We start from the raw sequence: 27,469 nt of genomic DNA, 5'->3' as shown, positions 1-27,469 counted from the left end.
AGATTTTTGTAGGTCTACTGTTTTGTAGGTCTAGATTTTCGTAGGTCTAGGGTTTTGTAGGTCTAGGTTTTTGTATGTCTAGGGTTTTTGTATGCCTAGGGTTTTTGTAGGTCTAGGGGTTTTATATTGTCTAGGGTTTTGTATGTCTACGGGTTTTCTATGTCTAGGGTTTTGTATGTCTAGGGTTTTGTATGTCTAGGGATTTTGTATGTCTAGGGTTTTTGTATGTCTAGGGGTTTTGTATGTCTAGGGGTTTTGTATGTCTAGGTTTTTTTAGGTCTATGGTTTTTGTAGGTCTGTGGTTTTTGTAGGTCTATGGTTTTTGTAGGTCTAGGTTTTTGTATGTCTAGGTTTTGTAGGTCTAGGTTTTTGTAGGTCTAGGTTTTTGTATGTCTAGGTTTTTGTAGGTCTAGGGTTTTGTAGGTCTAGGGTTTTGTAGGTCTAGGTTTTTGTATGTCTAGGTTTTTGTAGGTCTAGGTTTTTGTAGGTCTAGGTTTTTGTAGGTCTAGGTTTTTGTAGGTCTAGGTTTTTGTATGTCTAGGTTTTGTAGGTCTAGGGTTTTGTAGGTCTAGGGTTTTGTAGGTCTAGGTTTTTGTATGTCTAGGTTTTTGTAGGTCTAGGTTTTTGTAGGTCTAGGGTTTTGTAGGTCTAGGTTTTTGTATGTCTAGGTTTTTGTAGGTCTAGGTTTTTGTAGGTCTAGGGTTTTGTAGGTCTAGGTTTTTGTAGGTCTAGGGTTTTGTAGGTCTAGGTTTTTGTAGGTCTAGGTTTTTGTAGGTCTAGGTTTTTGTAGGTCTAGGTTTTTGTAGGTGTAGATTTTTGTAGGTCTAGGGTTTTGTAGGTCTAGGGTTTTGTAGGTCTAGGGTTTTTGTAGGTCTAGATTTTTGTAGGTCTAGGGTTTTGTAGGTCTAGGTTTTTGTAGGTCTAGGGTTTTGAAGGTCTAGGTTTTTGTAGGTCTAGGGTTTTGAAGGTCTAGGTTTTTGTATGTCTAGGTTTTTGTAGGTCTAGGTTTTTGTAGGTCTAGGGTTTTGTAGGTCTAGGTTTTTGTATGTCTAGGGTTTTTGTATGCCTAGGGTTTTTGTAGGTCTAGGGGTTTTATATTGTCTAGGGTTTTGTATGTCTACGGGTTTTCTATGTCTAGGGTTTTGTATGTCTAGGGGTTTTGTATGTCTAGGGATTTTGTATGTCTAGGGTTTTTGTATGTCTAGGGTTTTGTATGTCTAGGGGTTTTGTATGTCTAGGTTTTTTTAGGTCTATGGTTTTTGTAGGTCTGTGGTTTTTGTAGGTCTATGGTTTTTGTAGGTCTAGGTTTTTGTATGTCTAGGTTTTTGTAGGTCTAGGTTTTTGTAGGTCTAGGTTTTTGTATGTCTAGGTTTTTGTAGGTCTAGGTTTTTGTATGTCTAGGTTTTTGTAGGTCTAGGGTTTTGTAGGTCTAGGGTTTTGTAGGTCTAGGTTTTTGTATGTCTAGGTTTTTGTAGGTCTAGGTTTTTGTAGGTCTAGGGTTTTGTAGGTCTAGGTTTTTGTATGTCTAGGTTTTTGTAGGTCTAGGTTTTTGTAGGTCTAGGGTTTTGTAGGTCTAGGTTTTTGTAGGTCTAGGTTTTTGTAGGTCTAGGTTTTTGTAGGTCTAGGCTTTTGTATGTCTAGGTTTTTGTAGGTCTAGGTTTTTGTAGGTCTAGGTTTTTGTAGGTCTAGGTTTTTGTAGGTCTAGGGTTTTGTAGGTCTAGGTTTTTGTAGGTCTAGGTTTTTGTAGGTCTAGGTTTTTGTAGGTCTAGGGTTTTGTAGGTCTAGGGTTTTGTAGGTCTAGGGTTTTGTAGGTCTAGGTTTTTGTAGGTCTAGGTTTTTGTAGGTCTAGGTTTTTGTAGGTCTAGTTTTTGTAGGTGTAGATTTTTGTAGGTCTAGGGTTTTGTAGGTCTAGGGTTTTGTAGGTCTAGGGTTTTGTAGGTCTAGGTTTTTGTAGGTCTAGGTTTTTGTAGGTCTAGGGTTTTGTAGGTCTAGGGTTTTTGTAGGTCTAGGTTTTTGTAGGTCTAGGGTTTTGTAGGTCTAGGTTTTTGTAGGTCTAGGGTTTTGTAGGTCTAGGTTTTTGTAGGTCTAGGTTTTTGTAGGTCTAGGTTTTTGTAGGTCTAGGTTTTTGTAGGTGTAGATTTTTGTAGGTCTAGGGTTTTGTAGGTCTAGGGTTTTGTAGGTCTAGGGTTTTTGTAGGTCTAGATTTTTGTAGGTCTAGGGTTTTGTAGGTCTAGGTTTTTGTAGGTCTAGGGTTTTGAAGGTCTAGGTTTTTGTAGGTCTAGGGTTTTGAAGGTCTAGGTTATTGTATGTCTAGGTTTTTGTAGGTCTAGGTTTTTGTAGGTCTCGGGTGTTTGTATGTCTGTGTGTCTCTGCCTGTCAGCGCTCGTTTGCTTCACGCTATTCGTTTTGTTATTTTGTTAGTTTGTTCAGTGTTCATTATTTAAATGAATTAGCATGTACAGATACCATGCTGCGCCTTGGTCTCATCATTATAACGAACGTGACATTCTGGGTCTCTATGTTTTTGGTTGGATCAGTTATTCTATTCCTTTCTTAAGTTGATGCATTCTTCATCAAACCATTTGTGACCCGATTCAGGAAGCTAGACGCATGTCGCTTGTCATGGCTTCACAAGAGAACCTTTTGAATGTAAAACATGCCTCTCGAACATATAATCACATCACAATCAAATGTTATTGGTCACATACTCATGGTTAACAGATGTTCTTGTGAGTGTAGCGGAATGCTTGTGCTTCTAGTTCTGACAGTGCAGTAATATCTAACAATTAATCTAACAATTCCACAACAACTGCCTAATACACACAAATCTAAGTAGACGAATGGAATAACAGTATATGAATAAGAATATATAAATATAAATATATAGATGACCGAGTGACATTGGCAAGATGCAATCGATGGTAAAAAAAATACAGTATTAATGTCATGGTAATGTATTAATGTCAGGGTAATGTCATGAGTAATGTAAGATATGCAGACATTATTATGACATTATAGTGGCATTATGAACAGTCTAATGGCCTTGACATAGAAGCTATTTTTCAGTCTCTCGGTCCCAGCTTTGATGCACCTGTACTGACCTCGCCTTCTGGATGATAGCGGGGTGAACAGGCAGTGGCTCGAGTTGTTGTTGTCCTTAATGATCTTTTTGTCCTTCCTGTGACATCGGGTGATGTAGGTGTCCTGGAGGGCAGGTAGTTTGCCCCCGGTGATGCGTTGTGCAGACCTCACTACCCTCTGGAGAGCCTTCCGGTTGTGGGTGGAGCAGTTGCCTTACCAGGCGGTGATGCAGCCCGACAGGATGCTCTCAATTTTGCATCTGTAAAAGTTTTTGAGGGTTTTAGGTGACAAGTCAAATGTCTTCAGCCTCCTGAGGTTGAAGAGGCACTGTTGTGCCTTCTTCACACACTGTCTGTGTGGGTGGACCATTTCAGTTTGTCTTTGATATGTACGCAGAGGAACATAAACCTTTCCACCTCCTCCACTGCTGTCCCATCAATGTGGATAGGGGTTCTTCTTTGTTTTGTTGACTTTGAGTGAGAGGTTGTTTTCCTGACACCACATTCCAAGGGCCCGCCCTCACCTCCTCCCTGTAGCCTAGTCATGGGCGAACAGGGAGTACAGGAGGGGGCTGAGCACGCACCCTTGTGGGGCCCCAATGTTGAGGATCAGCGAAGTGGAGGTATTGTTTCCTACCTTCACCACCTGGGTGCGGCCCGTCAGGATGTCCACATGTGAACTTTCATGTGCCTTAATAACAAACCATTTGTAAATACGAATAAAATGGTTTATGTTGTATATTTTTTTGATTTGATAGGGAAAAAATAGGTCAAAAATACTGTTTTAAAATAGGTTTCTTCTGCCAAGTTTACTTTTTCACTATTACAGTGCCCTCTCTCTCTCTCTCTCTCTCTCTCTCTCTCTCTCTCTCTCTCTCTCTTCCCTCTCCCTCTCCCTCCTCTCCTCTCCCTCCCTCTCCCTCTCCCTCTCCAGCTGAAATGAAACATTCTTTCTGACAGCTTTTCTACTAACAATCACATGAGATGATATTACGTATTTTTTTATTTATAACTCTTGTTATGTGGCCATATGAGAAAGGAGGAAAGGCCTGTGGCTATACAGTATGAGGCACCGAATGTTTAATGAGTCATCCTCTGTCATGAATAAATGCTTACATGTGCTACTTGATATTAGACATGTTTCTGGCTGTTGTGAATGGCTAGTGTGTTTTCTGATCATTCATTTGCTATGCACCACATGATTTCAGGTCGTTATTGTAAAGGTGTTCTCTCATGTGTTAACATTCTCATGTGTTAACATATACAAAGCAAGTGAGGTAGATAATATACAAAGCAAGTGAGGTAGATAATATACAAAGCAAGATAATATGAGGTAGATAATATACAAAGCAAGTGAGGTAGATAATATACAAAGCAAGTGAGGTAGATAATATAGGTAGATAATATACAAAGCAATAGATAATATACAAAGCAAGTGAGGTAGATAATATACAAAGCAAGTGAGGTAGATAATATACAAAGAAAGTGAGGTAGATCATATACAAAGCAAGTGAGGTAGATAATATACAAAGCAAGTGAGGTAGATAATATACAAAGCAAGTGAGGTAGATAATATACAAAGCAAGTGAGGTAGATAATATACAAAGCAAGTGAGGTAGATAATATACAAAGCAAGTGAGGTAGATAATATACAAAGCAATAGATAATATACAAAGCAAGTGAGGTAGATAATATACAAAGCAAAAGATAATATACAAAGCAAGTGAGGTAGATAATATACAAAGCAAGTGAGGTAGATAATATACAAAGCAAGTGAGGTAGATAATATACAAAGCAAGTGAGGTAGATAATATACAAAAGTGAAATAAACAATACAAATGAACAGTAAACATTACACATATCGAAGTTTCAAAACAGTAAAGACATTACAAATGTCATATTATATATATATATATATACCGTGTTGTAATAATGTACAAATGGTTAAAGTACACAAGGGAAAATAAATAAGCATAATATGGGTTGTATTTACAATGGTGTTTGTTCTTCACTGGTTGCCCTTTTCTTGCGGCAACAGGTCACAAATCTTGCTGCTGTGATGGCACACTGTGGAATTTCACTGTCTCCCTCTCTCTCTCTCCTCTCTCTCTCTCTCTCTCTCTCTCTCTCTCTCTCTCTCTCTCCCCTCTCTCTCTCTCTCTCTCTCTCTCTCTCTCTCTCTCTCTCTCTCTCTCCTCTCTCTCTCTCTCTCTGTTTCAGAGTGTGGAGGTGAACGGGCAGAGTTATAAGATGGAGGGACTTCAGAAGTTCACAGAGTACTCATTACGTGTCCTGGCGTTGAACCGCTACGGCCCTGGGATCAGCACAGAGGACATGAGCATCACCACGCTTTCTGATGGTACGACACTCACTCTCATCAGATTACTGTGTGTTTAACACTCACTGTCATTGTTTCCCTGACCTGACTCAGTGGTTCTTATTGGACAAGTTGATGAAGACTCTCCTCGTTTCAGTCTTTTGTCTTCCATTTTTGCCTGATGAATAGACCCCTGATGGGCTGCCTGTGTGTTTACTGAAAGTCACACTGTGACGTTCATGCCTTTCACTTCTGATTGCAGTGAGATAAACAGCTACATAATGAATGAAACTTAATTAACAATTAATGACACAGTTTATCCTTTATTAAACTAATATCTCATTGCGTTTGACACACATGAGCTACCTGCAAGTTACGAGTCAGTGTATTCGTCCCAAATGACACCCCATTCCCTGTATAGTGCACTACTTTTGACCAGGCTGAAAGCACTATGTAGGGAATTAGGGTGCCATTTTGGACAGGGTCGGTGTATGCATTCGTACAGTCTATTTTCTTGTTAATCCATTACTCGCGGTGTCACTCAACTCTGATAGCCCACATGGCACTGCCATGAAAGAGGGAGGGAGCGAGAGGGTGAGAGGAGGGAGTGAGAGGGAGCGATGGAGGGAGGGAGGGAGAGGGAGGGAGCGAGGAGGGAGGAGGAGCGAGAGGGAGGGAGGGAGGGAGGGAGTGAGAGGGAGGGAGTGAGCGGGGAGGAGGCAGCGAGAGGGAGGGAGGGAGGGAGGGAGGGAGGGAGGGAGCGAGAGGGAGGGAGTGAGAGGGAGCGAGGGAGGGAGTGAGAGGGAGCGATGGAGGGGAGGGAGGGAGGGAGGGAGCGAGAGGGAGGGAGGGAGGGAGCAAGGGAGCAAGTGGGAGGGAGGGAGGGAGGGGGGGCGAGAGGGAGCGAGGGAGGGAGTGAGAGGGAGCGATGGAGGGAGGGAGCACGAGGGAGGGAGGGAGTGAGAGTTAGCGAGGGGAGGGAGCGAGGGAGGGAGGGAGTGAGAGGTAGCCAGGGAGGGAGTAAGAGTTAGCGAGGGGGAGGGAGCGAGGGAGGGAGGGAGGGGGCGAGGGAGGGGGGGGGGAGCCTCATGGTACCGCCATGAAAGAGGGAGGGAGTGAGCGACAGGGAGGGACAGGGAGGGGGGGGGGAGGGGGAGGGACATGGCACCGCGTTGGAACGGTCTGATTAGCTCGCACTGCTCCAGTGCTCTTAAAGATTCAGGACCGCCTGCCAAGTGTCTCCCTATTCCCTGTGTAGTGCACTACATTTGACCAAGGCCCATAGGGCTCTGTTCAATAGTAATGCTCTAAGTGGAGAACGAGGTGCCATTCGGGACCAACCCACAGCCCCTCAAACTGCAGATTCAGTTAGTCACAAAGACAGTCCCCTGGGACCACGGCAGCAGCTCTCGTTCCATTGGATGGCTCCCTTTAGAACATTGCCTACCCACTCGTTCCATTGGCCGCCTCCCCAGGAACAGTTCCTACAGTATCTGCCTGCAGATAGAGGCCCCATCCTCCAGAAAACAGTCTGCACTACATTACCTGTAGATAGGGGACCCATCCTCCAGAAAACAGTCTGCACTACATTACCTGTAGATAGAGGCCCCATCCTCCAGAAAACAGTCTGCACTACATTACCTGTAGATAGGGGACCCATCCTCCAGAAAACAGTCTGCACTACATTACCTGTAGATAGGGGACCCATCCTCTAGAAAACAGTCTGCACTACATTACCTGTAGATAGAGGCCCCATCCTCCAGAAAACAGTCTGCACTACATTACCTGTAGATAGGGGCCCCATCCTGGGGACCCATCCTCCAGAAAACAGTCTGCACTACATTACCTGTAGATAGGGGACCCATCCTCTAGAAAACAGTCTGCACTACATTACCTGTAGATAGAGGCCCCATCCTCCAGAAAACAGTCTGCACTACATTACCTGTAGATAGGAGACCCATCCTCTAGAAAACAGTCTGCACTACATTACCTGTAGATAGGGGACCCATCCTCTAGAAAACAGTCTGCACTACATTACCTGCAGATAGGGGACCCATCCTCTAGAAAACAGTCTGCACTACATTACCTGTAGATAGGGGACCCATCCTCTAGAAAACAGTCTGCACTACATTACCTGTAGATAGGGGACCCATCCTCTAGAAAACAGTCTGCACTACATTACCTGTAGATAGGGGCCCCATCCTCCAGAAAACAGTCTGCACTACATTACCTGTAGATAGGGGACCCATCCTCTAGAAAACAGTCTGCACTACATTACCTGTAGATAGGGGACCCATCCTCCAGAAAACAGTCTGCACTACATTACCTGTAGATAGGGGACCCATCCTCCAGAAAACAGTCTGCACTACATTACCTGTAGATAGAGGCCCCATCCTCCAGAAAACAGTCTGCACTACATTACCTGTAGATAGGGGACCCATCCTCCAGAAAACAGTCTGCACTACATTACCTGTAGATAGGGGACCCATCCTCCAGAAAACAGTCTGCACTACATTACCTGTAGATAGGGGACCCATCCTCTAGAAAACAGTCTGCACTACATTACCTGTAGATAGGGGACCCATCCTCCAGAAAACAGTCTGCACTACATTACCTGTAGATAGGGGACCCATCCTCTAGAAAACAGTCTGCACTACATTACCTGTAGATAGGGGACCCATCCTCTAGAAAACAGTCTGCACTACATTACCTGTAGATAGGGGACCCATCCTCTAGAAAACAGTCTGCACTACATTACCTGTAGATAGGGGACCCATCCTCTAGAAAACAGTCTGCACTACATTACCTGTAGATAGGAGACCCATCCTCTAGAAAACAGTCTGCACTACATTACCTGTAGATAGGGGACCCATCCTCTAGAAAACAGTCTGCACTACATTACCTGTAGATAGGGACCCATCCTCTAGAAAACAGTCTGCACTACATTACCTGTAGATAGGAGACCCATCCTCTAGAAAACAGTCTGCACTACATTACCTGTAGATAGGGGACCCATCCTCTAGAAAACAGTCTGCACTACATTACCTGTAGATAGGGGACCCATCCTCTAGAAAACAGTCTGCACTACATTACCTGTAGATAGGAGACCCATCCTCTAGAAAACAGTCTGCACTACATTACCTGTAGATAGTAGACCGATTCTCCAACCAGAGGGGCTGTATTCCCCCATAGAAATGTAATTACTAGAATGTCTATTGGCTCTGCCTCATTACCAGGATCATGTTCAGCAGGTTCTCCTGCAGAGGAGTAGAAAACCTAATAATGTACAGGACCTGAGGCTGTCTGTATTAGAGTGTCTGAGAGTAGGAGTGCTGATCCGGGATCAGTTTTGGCTTATTCTCCAACCAAGGGGCTGTATTCTGAATAAAATTAAACGAGAGGAGGGATCAGTACACCAACCAGAGGGGCTGTATTCTCCAACCAGAGAACTTGCTCTGGGGCTGTATTCCTGTTAGATGGACTGATTCTTGTGTTTCATCATACAGTATGTGTACCAGAGGGGTGCAGCTAAACAGATCCTCCTGTTGGTGACAATAGGTTTCTTTCCAAGATGTCTTGTTCTCCAACCAGAGGGGCTGTATTCTCAACCAGAGGGGCTGTGTTCTCCAACCAGAGGGGCTGTGTTCTCCTCAAGAGGGGCTCTGTTCTCCAACCAGAGAGGCTGTGTTCTCCAACCAGAGGGGCTGTGTTCTCCAACCAGAGGGGCTGTATTCTCCAACCAGAGGGGCTGTATTCTCTCAGAGGGGCTGTATTCTCCAACCAGAGGGGCTGTATTCTCCAACCAGAGGGGCTGTATTCTCCTCAGAGGGGCTGTCTCTCCAACCAGAGGGGCTGTATTCTCCCAACCAGAGGGGCTGTATTCCCCCCCTGTAATTCTCTCTCTCTCTCTCTCAACCTCTGTCTCCAACCTCTGTTCTCTCCTCCAGAGGGTCTGTATCTCTCCAGAGGGTCTCTCTCGTCTCTAAAATCTCTCTCTGTCTCTCTCTCTCTGTCTCTATCTGCTCTATTCCGATCTCCCTCTTAGATGGACTCTCTTTCTCTACAGTATCTCTCTCTGCCTAATAATGTACAGGACCTCCTGTTGGTCTCTCTCTGTCTCTCTGAATCTCTCTCTCTCTCTCTCTCTCCCTGCTCTCTCTTCCTCTCTCCCCCCCCTCTCTCTCTCTCTCTCTCTCTGTCTCTCTCTCTGTCTCTCTCTCTGTCTCTCTCTCTCTCTCCCCAAGATCTCTCTCTCTCTCTCTCTCTCTCTCTCTCTCTCTCTCTCTCTCTGTCTCTCTCTCTGTCTCTCTCTCTCTCTCTCTCTCTGTCTCTCTCTCTCCCCCCCTCTCTCTCTCTCTCTCTCTCTCTGTCTCTCTCTCTGTCTCTCTCTCCTCTCTCTCTCTGTCTCTCTCTCTGTCTCTCTCTCTCTCTCTCCGTCTCTCTCTCTCTCTCTCTCTCTCTCTCTCTCCCTCCTCTCTCTCTCTCTCTCTCTCTCTCTCTGTCTCTCTGTCTCTCTCCGTCTCTCTCTCTCTCTCTCTCTCTCTCTCTCTCTCTGTCTCTCTCTCTCTCCCCCTCTCTCTCTCCCCTCTCTCTCTCTCTCTCTCTCCGTCTCTCTCTCTCTGTCTCTCTCTCTCTCTCTCTCTCTCCCCTCTCTCTCTCTCTCCTCTCTCTGTCTCTCTCTCTCTCTCTCTGTCTCTCTCTCTCTCTCTCTGTCTCTCTCTCTGTCTCTCTCTCTCTCTCCCCTCTCTGTCTCTCTCTCTCTCCCCATCTCTCTCCCCCTCTCTCTCTCTCTCCCCTCTCTGTCTCTCTCTCTCTCTCTCTCTCTCTCTCTCTCTCTCTCTGTCTCTCTCTCTCTCTCTCTCTCTCTCTCTCTCTCTCTCTCTCTCTGTCTCTCTCTCTCTCTCCGTCTCTCTCTCCGTCTCTCTCTCTCTCTGTCTCTCTCTCTCTCTCTCTCTCTCTTTCTCTCTCTCTCTCTGTATATATAAACTATTTTGTTTTGTGTCATTTTACTCTTTCGTTATGGCTTTCATGTTGTCTGGATCCTAGTGTTCGACTGACTGGGATCAGACGTTGCTGTGGTTCCCTCTTTGCTGCTTCTCCCGGGAAAGAAGTCGTGGGCTATGAGAGAAAGTTGCCAACACAACGGAGGATCAGAGTGGAGTTTGTTCGGCTTCATGCAGCTTTAATTGGATCAAAAGCTGGACACTACGCTGGGCTACTGAACCTCACCTTTAATTGGATCTAAAACTGGAAGCTGCTATGCTTCGGTGGTATACCATATATAATTTCTGGAGGACCGAGTTTTGAAATCAGTGGAATTATGATAGCTAAGGAGGAAGTTCTGGCATTTGATTGCAAATATGCAGACCGAGTCAAAAAGAGAACACCCACATGTTGTGTAAAATGCCGGATTACATCTTCAAACTAAGGGCAATCATGGCATCCGTGACAGAGAGGGAGAAGCATCTATCCTTGTACAGTGGGGCAAAAAAGTATTTAGTCAGCCACCAATTGTGCAAGTTCTCCCACTTAAAAAGATGAGAGGCCTGTAATGTTCATCATAGGTACACTTCAACTATGACAGAGAAAATGAGAAAGATAATCCAGAAAATCACATTGTAGGATTTTTTATTAATTTATTTGCAAATGATGGTGGAAAATAAGTATTGCAAAAATGCAAACAGCTAACCAGCTCTGCTAGGGCAAGTAAAATGGTCAGTGAGCTTTTCTCTCACTTGTGTCTGGAAGTAGCTAGAAAGTCAGCCAGTTAACTTGGGTGCTTGACTGCTGTTAGGTCAGAACGGACAATCTTACCATGCTCTGGGTTTACGGACACCCAGAGCGCACTCTTAGCTCACTCAGACACTCCAGATTGAATTTACAAACACACCGGTAGTATAAACCAACCTTTAGTCTTCATATCTTGGGTTGTTCAGATAGTCTATCTCGATTTTCAATTGGTCCTAATTAATTAACTGGGATTGGCTGTCTAACATCAAGCTATTGATTTAACTGTTAACTGTTAACCCTGGGATTATGACTGTGCTCTGCGGTAATTCTCCTGGATTGAAGAGGCCTTTTATTAACCCTCTCCAGCTTGAAGCATTTACAATGCAGCCCACTGATATGTTGTCTGTTGTCTGTCATGGAGATAGGAATGCAACCTGCAAGTCGCTCTGACAGTCTTTTCGCTTTATTTGTCATGCGGGCCTACTACTAAGGGTATCAAAGGCAGGCTGAGAGGAGCAGGGATGGGGGGGGGCTGGCTGAGAGGAGCAGGGATGGGGGGGAGGCTGAGAGGAGCAGAGATCCATCTCTCTGTCACTGAGATCATAACCTATCCCACTAGACTCCATCTCTAATCCATATATTCCTCTCTCTCTCCATCCCTATTTCTCTGTCGCTGAGATCATAACCTATCCCACTAGACTCCATCTCTTCCTCTCTCTCTCCATCCCCATCTTTCTGTCACTGAGATCAGAACCTATCCCACTAGACTCCATCTCTAATCCATCTCTTCCTCTCTCTCTCCATCCCCATCTTTCTGTCACTGAGATCAGAACCTATCCCACTAGACTCCATCTCTAATCCATCTCTTCTGAGAGGGCAGGGATGGGGGGGCAGGCTCTCTCTCTCCATCCCCATCTCTCTGTCACTGAGATCAGAACCTATCCCACTAGACTCCATCTCTAATCCATATATTCCTCTCTCTCTCTTTCCATCCCTATTTCTCTGTCGCTGAGATCATAACCTATCCCACTAGACTCCACTCACATCCATCTCTTCCTCTCTCTCTCCATCCCCATCTCTCTGTCACTGAGATCAGAACCTATCCCACTAGACTCCATCTCTAATCCATATATTCCTCTCTCTCTCCATCCCTATTTCTCTGTCGCTGAGATCATAACCTATCCCACTAGACTCCATCTCTTCCTCTCTCTCTCCATCCCCATCTTTCTGTCACTGAGATCAGAACCTATCCCACTAGACTCCATCTCTAATCCATCTCTTCCTCTCTCTCTCCATCCCCATCTTTCTGTCACTGAGATCAGAACCTATCCCACTAGACTCCATCTCTAATCCATCTCTTCCTCTCTCTCTCCATCCCCATCTCTCTGTCACTGAGATCAGAACCTATCCCACTAGACTCCATCTCTAATCCATATATTCCTCTCTCTCTCTTTCCATCCCTATTTCTCTGTCGCTGAGATCATAACCTATCCCACTAGACTCCACTCACATCCATCTCTTCCTCTCTCTCTCCATCCCCATCTCTCTGTCGCTGAGATCATAACCTATCCCACTAGACTCCACTCTCATCCATATCTTCCTCTCTCTCTCCATCCCCATCTCTCTGTCACTGAGATCAGAACCTATCCCACTAGACTCCACTCTCATCCATATCTTCCTCTCTCTCTCCATCCCCATCTTTCTGTCACTGAGATCAGAACCTATCCCACTAGACTCCATCTCTAATCCATCTCTTCCTCTCTCTCTCCATCCCCATCTCTCTGTCACTGAGATCAGAACCTATCCCACTAGACTCCATCTCTATTCCATCTCTTCCTCTCTCTCTCTCCATCTCCATCTCTCTGTCAGTCACTGAGATCAGAACCTATTCCACCAGAACCTATTCCACTATCTTCTTCTTTCTCCAACCCCATCCTGAGATCAGAGCCGAGCCCACTCCGCTCTCTTATCTCTCTCTCCATCTCTCTCTCCATATATTTCTCTCTATCTCTCTCTCTCGGTCACTCTCCATTCAGAACAAGGTGCCAAAAGGACCCTTAGGGTCTCCTTTTCCTCCCAGCTCCTCTCAGTCTCTCCCAGCTCCTCTCAGTCTCTCCCAGCTTCTCTCAGTCTCTCCCAGCTCCTCTCAGCCTCTCCCAGCTCCTCTCAGTCTCTCCCAGCTCCTCTCAGTCTCTCCCAGCTTCTCTCAGTCTCTCCCAGCTCCTCTCAGTCTCTCCCAGCTTCTCTCAGTCTCTGCCAGCTTCTCTCAGCCTCTCCCAGCTCCTCTCAGTCTCTCCCAGCTTCTCTCAGTCTCTCCCAGCTCCTCTCAGCCTCTCCCAGCTCCTCTCAGTCTCTCCCAGCTCCTCTCAGTCTCTCCCAGCTCCTCTCAGTCTCTCCCAGCTCCTCTCAGTCTCTCCCAGCTTCTCTCAGCCTCTCCCAGCTCCTCTCAGTCTCTCCCAGCTCCTCTCAGTCTCTCCCAGCTCCTCTCAGTCTCTCCCAGCTTCTCTCAGTCTCTCCCAGCTCCTCTCAGTCTCTCCCAGCTCCTCTCAGTCTCTCCCAGCTCCTCTCAGTCTCTCCCAGCTCCTCTCAGTCTCTCCCAGCTCCTCTCAGTCTCTCCCAGCTCTTCTCAGCTCCTCCCGGCCCCCAGGACTCTCTTATAGGTCCTGATTGTCTCATCGTATTACCTTCATTCCAGAGCTGAGAGGGTTAAGAGGGCTGCAGTCAAGTATCTTCAGTCAGATCCCATTAGCTGTGGCTTGCTGAATGTTTCAAATGAGCCCCAAGAGCTGCCTTTTTCTACCTCCTGCTTAATTAATGCTGTCGTAATGAATCCACCGGGCCGGCTGCAGCCACTTCTCTTTCTCTATTTACTGCCGGCTGGCTTCTCCTTTCTCTCTCCAAGGTAATTAATGACCTTTCACCTCCTACATGCCGCCAGTCCACACGCCAGTCACTCGTCCACCATGGCCCAAAGCCATTCTGGTAATTCGGTCCCAACGTACCCCGGCTGGCCTCACACATGCCATGACACCAACCTCCTTAGTACCCAACACCACCTGTGGACTGTGTACTGCCAGAACCAGGCTCACTACACCTCTCCAGTCAATTGTATGAGCTGAATAGTATATTTGATCTAGCTGTCACTGATAACAATAAAAAATAATAATAATATACACTTGAAATGGCAAATAGTACTTCTTGTTTATAGGGACATTCTGGCTTAATCAGTCAGATGAACTCATGGATAACGGTTGAATGTCTCTGAGGACAGTATTGCCATACGTTGAATATCGTTAAATGTGAAGACTTTATATTATCAAATCAATTCTCTACCTGTAATTTAGTAATGCGATTAAACTAATCGTGTCACTTTAATTAAATAGAAAGTCGGGGCACCACGTGAAACAGTTTAAAGAGTTTTTATTTCACGAATTAACTCTTCCGATATTTTCATATCTTATCGATTACAGTCACTTATTGATGTATTATTACCACATCAGTCATATTCTGAATGTCACAAACCCTTGGATATCTGCACGGACCCTATAACATAGATCATGAAGCAGTGATATACAAATTGGCTTAATTATGTATGTACTAACTAACTTAAATAAATCACAGAATTACATAAACACACACACACACACACTATAGGTCATACATTGTTTACTGACATGATAGAAAAGTCCCTAGTTGGCTAAGCCGATATGACTGCCGATATGACTGCTTGGTAGGAAAGGGGCGGGGACTGTTCAAGAGCGGGAAACTCAGAGAGGATTCACTGTAATACAGTAGATAACTGCACTCATTAAATGCTAATAGTTTTTACGTGAACAGCCGCTCATTCGAAAAGAAATAGCATTTTGCATCTTCATGAGTGTAGTCTTTGTTGTCCCTCTCTGCGATCGCCGGGTTCGTCTGCTGGATAATATCATCAGTCTCTGGTTACGTTCCCCAGAAGTCCCAATGTCTTTTGTGGTTGTAGTTGTTATAGTGGATACTTCAGAGTACTGTTCTTAGAATAGATGCGTTTAACAGACGAAAGTTTTTAAACAGCTGCAGCCTGAATAATTCACTCTAGTTTGCAGATTTCTTAACCATTCGAGACATCCGACAACCCTGGGTCTCTTTGTCATCGAGTAGTACTTCTTCTCTTTTGAAATTTTGAGTTCCAGCCATTTCAAAGTATGATCTCAAGTCCCTGCGTTTTTGACCTTTGAGAGTTGCCAACCATTTCAACATGTAGCTACCGCTTCAGGTTTTCTGATCGAATGAACATTTTGTCAGGACCAATCTCCATGGGGTGCGGTTCCATGACACCTGATGTAATGTCTGGGCTCACTGGGCTCGTCCACTGACTAGTAAAAGTGTTATATCTTGTTTAGAAGGACAACATCACATTACATCTTCTCACAAATAGTTTCATATTTAATCATATACATTCCACAACATTTAGATGTAAATCTGATACATTGTGAAAGCTCTTAAAGTTACAATTTCCGTTTCCGTTATAACATCTTTAATGATATCACCATGCAGTAAATGTTGGACATGATTATTATTTAAATGGACCATTCCAAATGGTTGGAACACAGACATACTGAAAAACGTTGTGAACTTCAAGTTACCGTTACCGCGGTAACAACGGGAATCTCAATGTTCATCTTGGCAGAGTGGGGAAAGGAGTTTCGATATTGACGACCGTCGTAAAACAGACGACTTCCCGCTCTCCCCTTCTACGAGACAGAGCACGCTTGTAGAGACGATCCCACTGTGACACTAATCCTTCAGATCGTCACAGGAGAGTCATGACAGTATGAAGGAAGTCAGAGATAGATTTGCGATCCAATGCTAACTAGCGTTAGCGCAATGACTACAACGACTATGGATACGCCAACTTCCTTCACCGAATATCATACTGTCCCTTTAACACCGTCATGATTCACAAAACCAGAAGCAGTTTCAAAATATATGTGTAATTTTCTTATCGTAACCCCCTTCCCCCCATAGCAGGTGATGGCAGTTATTTTCATGACCCCCCCCCCCCCTCTATTATAATAGCTGGTGGTCTCCAGTGGCCTCTTCCTCTGAGTGTATAGAATGCTGTCATGATGGATGAGTTCTATAAAAAGGTCAGTCTTGTTACACGTCATTCATGTTACTTAATCAGGTCATTCTAAAGATTATAAAGGGGTCGTTTCAATCCTGCATGCCCATTGGCCGGGCTGGAAAAGTCCTGTCATAGATAAGGCTGGTGGAGTCTCTTTAATGCCACCATTTCCTTTGTTCTCAATGATATCTGACTAGGGATTTGTCCCAAATCCTTTTTCCCTATATAGTGCACTACTTTTGAATACAGGCATATGGGCCCTGGTCAAAAGTAGTGCAACTTGGGACACAGCCACTTCATCCGTACCTAGTCAAAGAAGAACAGCTCTGTTTCCTTCCTTCCTTCCTTTCTTCCTTTCTTCCTTTCTTCCTTCCTTCCTTCCTTCCTTCCTTCCTCTGACTGATTCAACCATTTACCTTTTCCACAGGATATGTACTTAAATGGGGTTCAATTTGATGATTCATGTTCAGTGCTCTACAGTGGAATAACATACTTATTTTATTTACAGTTTTCCTCAATCGCTTTGGCTCAATTTTCAACCAATGATTATTTTTTTAAACCTCTTTTTTAAACCTCTTAAGGATTTTTTTCAATTTTTGCCTAAAATGACACCCAATTCTAACTGCCTGTAGCTCAGGACCTGAAGCAAGGACATGCAGTAGTACCATTTAAAAGGAAACACTTGGGAGTTTGTGGAAATGTGAAAGGAATGTAGGAGAATGTAACACATTGGATCTGGTAAAAGATAATACAAAGAAAAAATCAAACGTTATTTTGTATTTTTTGATACAATCATTTTGGAAAAGCACGAGAAATGCCATAATGTATTATTCCAGCCCAGGTGCAATTTAGATTTTGCTCACTAGACGCCGCAATGTATGTGCAACGTTTTAGACTGATCTAATTAACCATTGCATTTCTGTTAAAAATTTTGTGTCAAGACTGCCCAAATGTGCCTAATTTGTCCTAATTTTAACTTTTCATGCATCGGCATTTGTGGGTTCGATTACAGGCTCAAAATGACCAGAAACAAAGACCTTTCTTCTAAAACTCGTCAGTCTATTCTTGTTCTGATAAATGAAGGCTATTCCATGCGATAAATTGCCAAGAAACTGAAGATCTCGTACAACGCTGTGTACTACTCCCTTCACAGAACAGAGCAAACTGGCTCTAACCAGAATAGAGAGAGTAGTGGGAGGCCCCGGTGAACAACTGAGCAATAGGACAAGTACATTAGAGTGTCAAGTTTGAGAAACAGACGCCTCACAAGTTCTCCACTGGCAGCTTCATTAAATAGTACCAGTAAAACAGTGAAAAGGCGACTCCGGGATGCTGGCCTTTACCAGGTAAACCATTGGTGTGCACATGGTACAGGGAGTTCTACTGTACTTCAATGATGCTTGTATATACTTCTTGAAGTTCTAGATACCCATAAGAATAGAAAACATTTATAGTTTACTAAACTGTCTGATTGTAAAATATGCAACACTAACATTACATTTTGTTTCTGTGTTACTATATAGAGAATAATGGAAGGACGTGAAATGACCCACACTCTTGTTTTTGTGGACAAGATCAGATGTCTCTGTTAGATGGTATATGACTATCGGGCACAAGATCAGATGTCTCTGTTAGATGGTATATGACTATCGGGCACAAGAGCAGATGTCTCTGTTAGATGGTATATGACTATCGGGCACAAGATCAGATGTCTCTGTTAGATGGTATATGACTATCGGGCACAAGATCAGATGTCTCTGTTAGATGGTATATGACTATCGGGCACAAGATCAGATGTCTCTGTTAGATGGTATATGACTATCGGGCACAAGATCAGATGTCTCTGTTAGATGGTATATGACTATCGGGCACAAGAGCAGATGTCTCTGTTAGATGGTATATGACTATCGGGCACAAGAGCAGATGTCTCTGTTAGATGGTATATGACTATCGGGCAGAAGATCAGATGTCTCTGTTAGATGGTATATGACTATCGGGCACAAGATCAGATGTCTCTGTTAGATGGTATATGACTATCAGGCACAAGATCAGATGTCTCTGTTAGATGGTATATGACTATCGGGCACAAGAGCAGATGTCTCTGTTAGATGGTATATGACTATCGGGCACAAGATCAGATGTCTCTGTTAGATGGTATATGACTATCGGGCACAAGATCAGATGTCTCTGTTAGATGGTATATGACTACCAGGCAGAAGATCAGATGTCTCTGTTAGATGGTATATGACTATCGGGCACAAGATCAGATGTCTCTGTTAGATGGTATATGACTATCGGGCACAAGATCAGATGTCTCTGTTAGATGGTATATGACTATCGGGCACAAGATCAGATGTCTCTGTTAGATGCCGTGAATGCTGTTCTGTGAGGACATCACAGGCGATCATTGCAGGGGATGGTCGCGCCACACAAGGAGATTTTTCCGCTCGGTGCATCTCAAGGAAAAACATTACATGTGATATTGATGAAAATCTCTGGCAAGACAAGAGCAACAGGAACAACAAGAGGATGGGAACTTGTAGTGTGAGGAGGTCCAATGAAGTGTTTTTTTCAGTGTTTCCTTTTTTTTTGTAATTTTTTGTGGCACATTTTCTGTGGCCACTCCAATACCTTGACTTTGTTGTCCTTAATATTTTGCCATATTTGGAAGTATGCTTGGGGTCATTGTCCATATATACCCATTTGCGACCAAGCTTTACTTCTTGAAACTCCCCAACCCGGATCCGGGTATATGTGATAAAGCCTAGGCTCATTATATATATGACTTTACGTGTAAGAAATACAGTTGAAGTCGGAAGTTGCCATACCCCTTAGCCAAGTACATTTAAACTCAGTTTTTCACAATTCCTGACATTTAATCCAAGTAAAAATTTCCTGTCTAAGGTCAGTTAGGATCACCACTTTATTTTAAGAATGTGAAATGTCAGAATAGTAGTAGAGAGAATAATATATTTCACCTTTTATTTCTTTCATCACATTCCCAGTGGGTCAAACATTTTGGGTAACCTTCCACAAGCTTCCCACAATAAGTTGGGTGAATTTTGGCCCATTCTTCCTGACAGAGCTGGTGTAACTGAGTCAGGTGTGTAGGCCTCCTTGCTCGTACATGCCTTTTCAGCTCTGTCCATACATTTTCTATGGGATTGAGGTCAGGGCTTTGTGATGGCCACTCCAATACCTTGACTTTGTTGTCCTTAAGCATTTTGCCACAACTTTGGAAGTATGCTTGGGGTCATTGTCCATTTGGAAGACCCATTTGCGACCAAGCTTTAACTTCCTGACTGATGTCTTGAGATGTTGCTTCAGTATATCCACGTAATTTTCCTGCCTCATGATGCCATTTATTTTGTGAAGTGCACCAGTTCCTCCTGCAGCAAAGCAACCCCACAACAAGATGATGCCACCCCCGTGCTTCATGGTTGGGATGGTGTTCTTCGACTTGCAAGCCCCCACCCTTTCTTCCAAACATAACAATGGTCATTATGGCCAAACAGTTCTATTTAAGACCAGAGGACATTTCTCCAAAAAGTACAATCTTTGTCCCCATGTGCAGTTGCAAACCGTAGTCTGGCTTTTTAATGGCGGTTTTGGAGCAGTGGCTTCTTCCTTGCTGAGCAGCCTTTCAGGTTATGTTGATATAGGACTCGTTTTACTAATTATATAGATACTTTTGTACCTGTTTCCTCCAGCATCTTCACAAGGTCCTTTGCTGTTGTTCTGGGATTGATTTGCGCTTTTCGCACCAAAGTACGTTAATCTCTAGGAGACAGAACGCGTCTCCTTCCTGAGCGGTATGACGGCTGCGTGGTCCCATGCTGTTTATACTTGCGTACTATTGTTTGTACAGATGAACATGGTACCTTCAGGTGTTTGTAAATTGCTCCCAAGGAACCAGACTTGTGGAGGTCTACAAATGTTTTTCTGAGGTCTTGGCTGATTTATTTTGATTTTCACATGATGTCAAGCAAAGAGGCACTGAGTTTGAAGGTAGGCCTTGAAATACATCCTCAGGTACACCTCCAATTGACTCAAATTAGGTCAATTAGCCTATCAGCAGCTTCTAAAGCCATGACATAATTTTCTGGAATTTTCCAAGCTGTTTAAAGGCACAGTCAACTTAGTGTATGTAAACTTCTGACCCACTGGAATTGTGATACACTGAATTATAAGTGAAATAATCTGTCTGTAAACAATTGTTGGAAAAATAACTAATGTCATGCATAAAGTAGATATACTAACCAACTTGCCAAAGCTATAGTTTGTTAACAAGAAATTTGTGGAGTGGTTGAAAAATGAGTTTTAATTACTCCAACCTAAGTGAATGTAAATCCCCGACATCAACTGTATTTCCAAATGGAAACGTGAATGTGAATGTTCTGTGTCGGCTTAAAAAATAAATGTACTGCATACGTACAAATAGACATGTCCTTTTTTCTGTGTACTACAGTATTGACTTTTCCCCGGGGTGAACTTTGACCTACCGTTGAAATCGGTATCTAAAAAGCTCTGTGTGATACACAATAAGCATTCAGCTAGACACAGCTGACCTTCTGGTATAGTATAGTATAGTATAGTATAGTATAGATTAGTATAGTATGGTATGGTATAGTATAGTATGGTATGGTATGGTATAGTATAGTATGGTATGGTATGGTATGGTATAGTACATTACAGTACAGTACAGTATAGTATAGTACAGTATAGTATAGTATAGTACAGTACAGTACAGTACAGTATAGTGCGTTATAGTACAGTATAGTACAGTACAGTATAGTACAGTACAGTACAGCACAGTATAGTACGTTATAGTACAGTATAGTACAGTACAGTATAGTATAGTACAGTATAGTATAGTACAGTGTAGTATAGGACAGTATAGTATAGTACAGTACAGTATAGTACAGTACAGTACAGTACAGTACAGTATAGTATAGTACAGTATAGTATAGTACAGTATAGTACAGTAACTAGGTTTTGAAGCATGAATTAAATGTTTTTGTCTGAGTTATTACATTGTAGCAGACATGCAATAGACTTGTGATGTCCCATTAAACAGTTGTGACAACTGCACTTATAGTTTAGAGAATGTTAAGACTGTTTGAAAACATTTGCCAAAGCGATTGATGAAAAACTGCAATCAATCAATCAATGAAATGTATTTCTAAAGCCCTTTTTACATCAGCTGATATCTCAAAGTGCTGTACAGAAACCCAGCCTAAAACCCCAAACAGCAAGCAATGCAGGTGTAGAAGCACGGTGTCTAGGAAAAACTCCCTCTAAAGGCCAAAACCTAGGAAGAAACCTAGAGAGGAACCAGGCTATGTGGGGTGGCCAGTCCTCTTCTGGCTGTGCCGGGTGGAGATTATAACAGAACATGGCCAACATGGCCAAGTTCAAACGTTCATAGATGACCAGCATGGTCAAATAATAATAATCACATTAGTTGCAGACGGTGCAACAGGTCAGGGTTCCATAGCCGCAGGCAGAACAGTTGAAACTGGAGCAGCAGCACGGCCAGGTGTACTGGGGACAGCAAGGAGTCATCAGGCCAGGTAGTCCTGAGGCATGTCCTAGGGCTCAGGTCCTCCGAGAGGGGAGGGAGAGGGAGAGAGAGAATTAGAGAGAACACACTTAAATTCACACAGGACACCGGATAAGACAGGAGAAATACTCCAGATATAACAGACTGACCCCAGCCCCCCGACACATAAACTACTGCAGCATTAATACTGGAGGCTGAGACAGGAGGGGTCAGGAGACACTGTGACCCTGTCCGATGATACCCCCAGACAGGGCCAACCAGACAGGATATAACCCCACACACTTTGCCAAATGCACAGCCCCAACACCACAAGAGGGATATCAAAAGACTACCAACTGAGACAAGGCTGAGTATAGCCCACGAAGATCTCCCCCACGGCACAAACCCGAGGCGGCTCCAACCCGGACAGGAAGATCACGTATGTGATTCAACCCACTCAAGTGACGCACCCCTCCTAGGGACGGCATGAAAGAGCACCGGTAAGCCAGTGACTCAGCCCCTGTAATAGGGTTAGAGGCAGAGAATCCCAATGGAAAGAGGGGAGCCGGCCAGGCAGAGACAGCAAGGGCGGTTCGTCGTTCCAGTGCCCTGCCGTTCACCTTCCCACCCAAGGGGCCAGACTACACTCAATCATATGACCTACTGAAGAGATGAGTCTTCAGTAAAGACTTAAAGGTTGAGACCGAGTCTGCGTCTCTCACATGGGTAGGCAGACCATTCCATAAAAATGGAGCTCTATAGGAGAAAGCCCTGCCTCCAGCTGTTTGCTTAGAAATTCTAGGGACAATTAGGAGGCCTGCGTCTTGTGACCGTAGCGTACGTGTAGGTATGTACGGCAGGACCAAATCAGAGACATAGGTAGGAGCAAGCCCATGTAATGCTTTGTAGGTTAGCAGTAAATCCTTGAAATCAGCCCTTGCCTTGACAGGAAGCCAGTGTAGGGAGGCTAGCACTGGAGTAATATGATCACATTTTTGGTTCAAGTCAAGATTCTAGCAGCTGTGTTCAGCACTAACTGAAGTTTAGTTAGTGTTTTAAATGGGGAGCCGGAGAGTAGAGCATTGCAGTAGTTTGATCTAAAAGTGACAAAAGCATAGATTACCTTTTCTGCATCCTTTTTGGACAAAAGGTTTCAGATTTTTGCAATGTTACAAGATGGAAAAACGTTGTCCTTGAAATATTCTTTATGTGTTCAGTGCTCTACAGTGGAATGACAGATGTATGTTTGTAGCGGTATTTATTAGAGAGGGGTAAAGAAAGATTTTGTTCGGGCGCCAGGCAGGTATTAACCATGCCGAAAGGAAAAGAGTAGAATAGAGAGAGTACCACTACCAGATCCACACACATCAGCAGAAGAGACTGCCTAGAGTGTAGCCTGTTTACCAGATAGCCAGTGGAGAGAAAAGAGAATACACACCATATAAAACCCACATCACAGCACAGGGGTAACCCCAACAAGAATACTTCATACAATAATACTAATACTAATAATGGCAGAGCAATTCAACAGCATCTTCATACAAGAACGAACCCAGTCATCAACAGAGGATTTGCAATAATCTGTATTATTTTCTAGTGGATGAGTGCAGAGGGTATGAATGTGGGGGGTGTTCATCGACACAACAAAGGCCTTAAAAATGTCCACAGTCTTCTCGGCCACATGTCATTAGTACACCTCACCTCAATACAGTTCACATAACAATACACAACTTGCAAGCAACCTCCCTTTTAACTAAAATGTCCATCAAAATACTTCTGACAGGGCAATAATAGTCCAGCTCTAATGAACTTCAATGGGAAGTGCATTTGAAAAATAGAGAGTCTGTTGCAGGGTAAAGCACTGGAACGAGAGGGAAGAGAAAGAGAGAGAAAAAGAGAAATCTTAGCTGTGGTCTTCAGGCCTGCCAGTGTACGGTCTGACTGTCCGATGGTTTGTTGGTTTGTATGGTAAAGCTTCGCAACAATGTTGCTACTAATCCATGCGATCCATAACGGGCGCGGTCACAAACAAAAACAACCACGATCTAAAGCGATCACACCGATGATTGAGTTAAATACTTTATAAACAAACGCTGAAAACAAATAAAACTTCTGCAGCACAGCACACACAATCATGAAGTGTTCAGTGCTCTACAGTGGAATGACAGATTAATGTTAATGAAGTGTTCAGTGCTCTACAGTGGAATGACAGATTAATGTTAATGAAGTGTTCAGTGCTCTACAGTGGAATGACATATTTATGTTAATGAAGTGTTCAGTGCTCTACAGTGGAATGACAGATTAATGTTAATGAAGTGTTCAGTGCTCTACAGTGGAATGACAGATTAATGTTAATGAAGTGTTCAGTGCTCTACAGTGGAATGACATATTTATGTTAATGAAGTGTTCAGTGCTCTACAGTGGAATGACAGATTTATGTTAATGAAGTGTTCAGTGCTCTACAGTGGAATGACAGATTTATGTTAATGAAGTGTTCAGTGCTCTACAGTGGAATGACATATTTATGTTAATGAAGTGTTCAGTGCTCTACAGTGGAATGACAGATTTATGTTAATGAAGTGTTCAGTGCTCTACAGTGGAATGACAGATTTATGTTAATGAAGTGTTCAGTGCTCTACAGTGGAATGACATATTTATGTTAATGAAGTGTTCAGTGCTCTACAGTGGAATGACAGATTTATGTTAATGAAGTGTTCAGTGCTCTACAGTGGAATGACAGATTTATGTTAATGAAGTGTTCCGTGCTCCTCGTGTTGGTCTACTTCATCACGATAGGACTGTAATAGGTCTTGACTCATCAATTGCTGAACTGCCACATCTGTTACACATGCAGTAAAGCTGTTTTGTATTTGAAGACTCACGTGTTTCTCTGTTTCTCCTCTACAGTACCAAGTGGCCCTCCACAGAACATCTCCTTAGAAGTAGTTCTCTCAAGAGTGAGTACATGCATTTTGTCATTCAAGATATATAATGTGTGCAAGTGTACAGTACCAGTCAAAAGTTTGGACACACCTACTAATTTCAGGGTTTTTCTTGATTTTTTACTATTTTTTACATGGTAGAATACTAGTGAAGACATCAAATATTTTAAATAACACATATGGAATCACGTAGTAACCAAAAAAGTATATTTCATATTTGAGATTCTTCAATGTAGTCAACCTTTGACTTGGTATGCACACTCTTGTCATTCTCTCAACCAGTTTCATGAGGTATTCACCTGGAATGCTTTTCAATTAACACATGCATGTCATGTGTATCATTTACCATGTAAAATGTCAACGCTTTAAGTACATTGCACCATCAGAATAAAAAAATAAAAAATAGTGGTCTGACGAGTTGGGCTGTTGGATTTCACTCTGAGACCCACAGGAGCTCTATTTTATGGACAGAAATATCTCTACTTCCCCCTTCCAGCTATTTGGGTCTGTATGAACCTGAACGCTTGATTAAACACATTGCTAGAATCCAGAATGAGCTGCCGTGCTACCAGACAGTCTGTTTATGCCAGAGTGGATCCCTGGAGTGGCAGAGGGATTTAGTACAGGCCAAAAGTTGTGTTGTGTTTCAGAAAAACAGCTTGCAGTGGCTGGGGCCCCTACAGGCTTCAGTGGCTGGGGCCCAACGTGCCCCGTTTGGCTTCTGACGAGGGCTGGTTGCCTCTCTTCTGCTGTGCTCTGCTCTCCCTCTCCTGCTAGTTGAGGCTGATAGAGATGGGGGGGGGTTAGGAAGAAAGTGGATAAAGAGAGGGAAGTGCATGCCAGATCTTGGCCTAGAAGTTCCAGCCTCGGACATATTCTGCTAATCTTTTTCTTATCTCAGTGTTTTTCTGTTAACCTGGATACCGCAAGGTAGGTAACCTACTGTTCTACAGGGCGATTAAGGCAGCCCCCCCCCTCCCGCACTTCTCTGATTCAGAGGGGTTGGGTTAAATGCAGAAGACACTTTTCAGTTGACTAGGTATCCCCCTTTACCTTTCCCTACTCGTTTTCTTCAACATTTGCAGTAGAAACCCTGAGATAGAACGCCCATTCAAAAGCAAAGTGTAGGTCTGAGACAGAGTTATTCGTATTCGTTTACTGATGGTATTTTCTGTCAAAGAGTAGCAGTTGTCAGTGAATAGCAAGCCAAGGATCGCTCACCACACCATAGCTTTGTGACTTCATAGATATAGATATTTCTATTGATGGAGAGAAACTGTACAATACAATATATAGCCTAGTGGTTAGAGTGTAGAGGCGGCAGGTAGCCTAGTGGTTAGATTGTAGAGGTGGCAGGTAGCCTCGTGGTTAGAGTGTAGAGGTGGCAGGTAGCCTAGTGGTTAGATTGTAGAGGTGGCAGGTTGCCTAGTGGTTAGAGTGTAGAGGCGGCAGGTAACCTCGTGGTTAGATTGTAGAGGTGGCAGGTAGCCTAGTGGTTAGAGTGTAGAGGTGGCAGGTAGTCTAGTAGTTAGAGTGTAGAGACAGTAGGTAGCCTAGTGGTTAGATTGTAGAGGTGGCAGGTAACCTCGTGGTTAGAGCGTTGAACTAGTATCCGAAAGGTTCCAAGATTGAACAAATATGTCTTTCTGCCCCCTGAACAGGCAGTTAACCCACTGTTCCTAGGCCATCATTGACAATAAGAATGTGTTTTTAACTGCCTTACCTAGTTATATTAAAGGTAATGGTGTGTTTTTAACTGACTTACCTAGTTATATTAAAGGTAATGGTGTGTTTTTAACTGCCTTACCTAGTTATATTAAAGGTGATGGTGTGTTTTTAACTGCCTTACCTAGTTATATTAAAGGTGATGGTGTGTTTTTAACTGCCTTACCTAGTTATATTAAAGGTGATGGTGTGTTTTTAACTGCCTTACCTAGTTATATTAAAGGTAATGGTGTGTTTTTAACTGACTTACCTAGTTATATTAAAGGTAATGGTGTGTTTTTAACTGCCTTACCTAGTTATATTAAAGGTAATGGTGTATTTTTAACTGCCTTACCTAGTTATATTAAAGGTGATGGTGTGTTTTTAACTGACTTACCTAGTTATATTAAAGGTAATGGTGTGTTTTTAACTGCCTTACCTAGTTATATTAAAGGTAATGGTGTGTTTTTAACTGACTTACCTAGTTATATTAAAGGTAATGGTGTGTTTTTAACTGCCTTACCTAGTTATATTAAAGGTGATGGTGTGTTTTTAACTGCCTTACCTAGTTATATTAAAGGTGATGGTGTGTTTTTAACTGCCTTACCTAGTTATATTAAAGGTAATGGTGTGTTTTTAACTGCCTTACCTAGTTATATTAAAGGTAATGGTGTGTTTTTAACTGACTTACCTAGTTATATTAAAGGTAATGGTGTGTTTTTAACTGCCTTACCTAGTTATATTAAAGGTAATGGTGTATTTTTAACTGCCTTACCTAGTTATATTAAAGGTGATGGTGTGTTTTTAACTGACTTACCTAGTTATATTAAAGGTAATGGTGTGATTTTAACTGCCTTACCTAGTTATATTAAAGGTAATGGTGTGTTTTTAACTGACTTACCTAGTTATATTAAAGGTAATGGTGTGTTTTTAACTGACTTACCTAGTTATATTAAAGGTGATGGTGTGTTTTTAACTGACTTACCTAGTTATATTAAAGGTAATGGTGTGTTTTTAACTGCCTTACCTAGTTATATTAAAGGT

At 43.2% G+C, this 27,469-nt stretch overlaps 1 pseudogene; it reads left to right on the top strand.

Moving 5' to 3' along the window:
* The window catches only part of LOC135548943 (netrin receptor DCC-like), a 322,470-nt pseudogene that overhangs the window by 94,920 nt on the left and 200,081 nt on the right, over positions 1-27,469 (top strand).

Source organism: Oncorhynchus masou, chromosome 11 (genome assembly GCF_036934945.1).
Source record: "Oncorhynchus masou masou isolate Uvic2021 chromosome 11, UVic_Omas_1.1, whole genome shotgun sequence".
NCBI classification, from domain to species: Eukaryota; Metazoa; Chordata; class Actinopteri; order Salmoniformes; family Salmonidae; genus Oncorhynchus; species Oncorhynchus masou.
The sequence above is the reverse complement of the archived record's forward strand: the minus strand, read 5'-3'. Positions and strand labels throughout refer to the sequence as shown.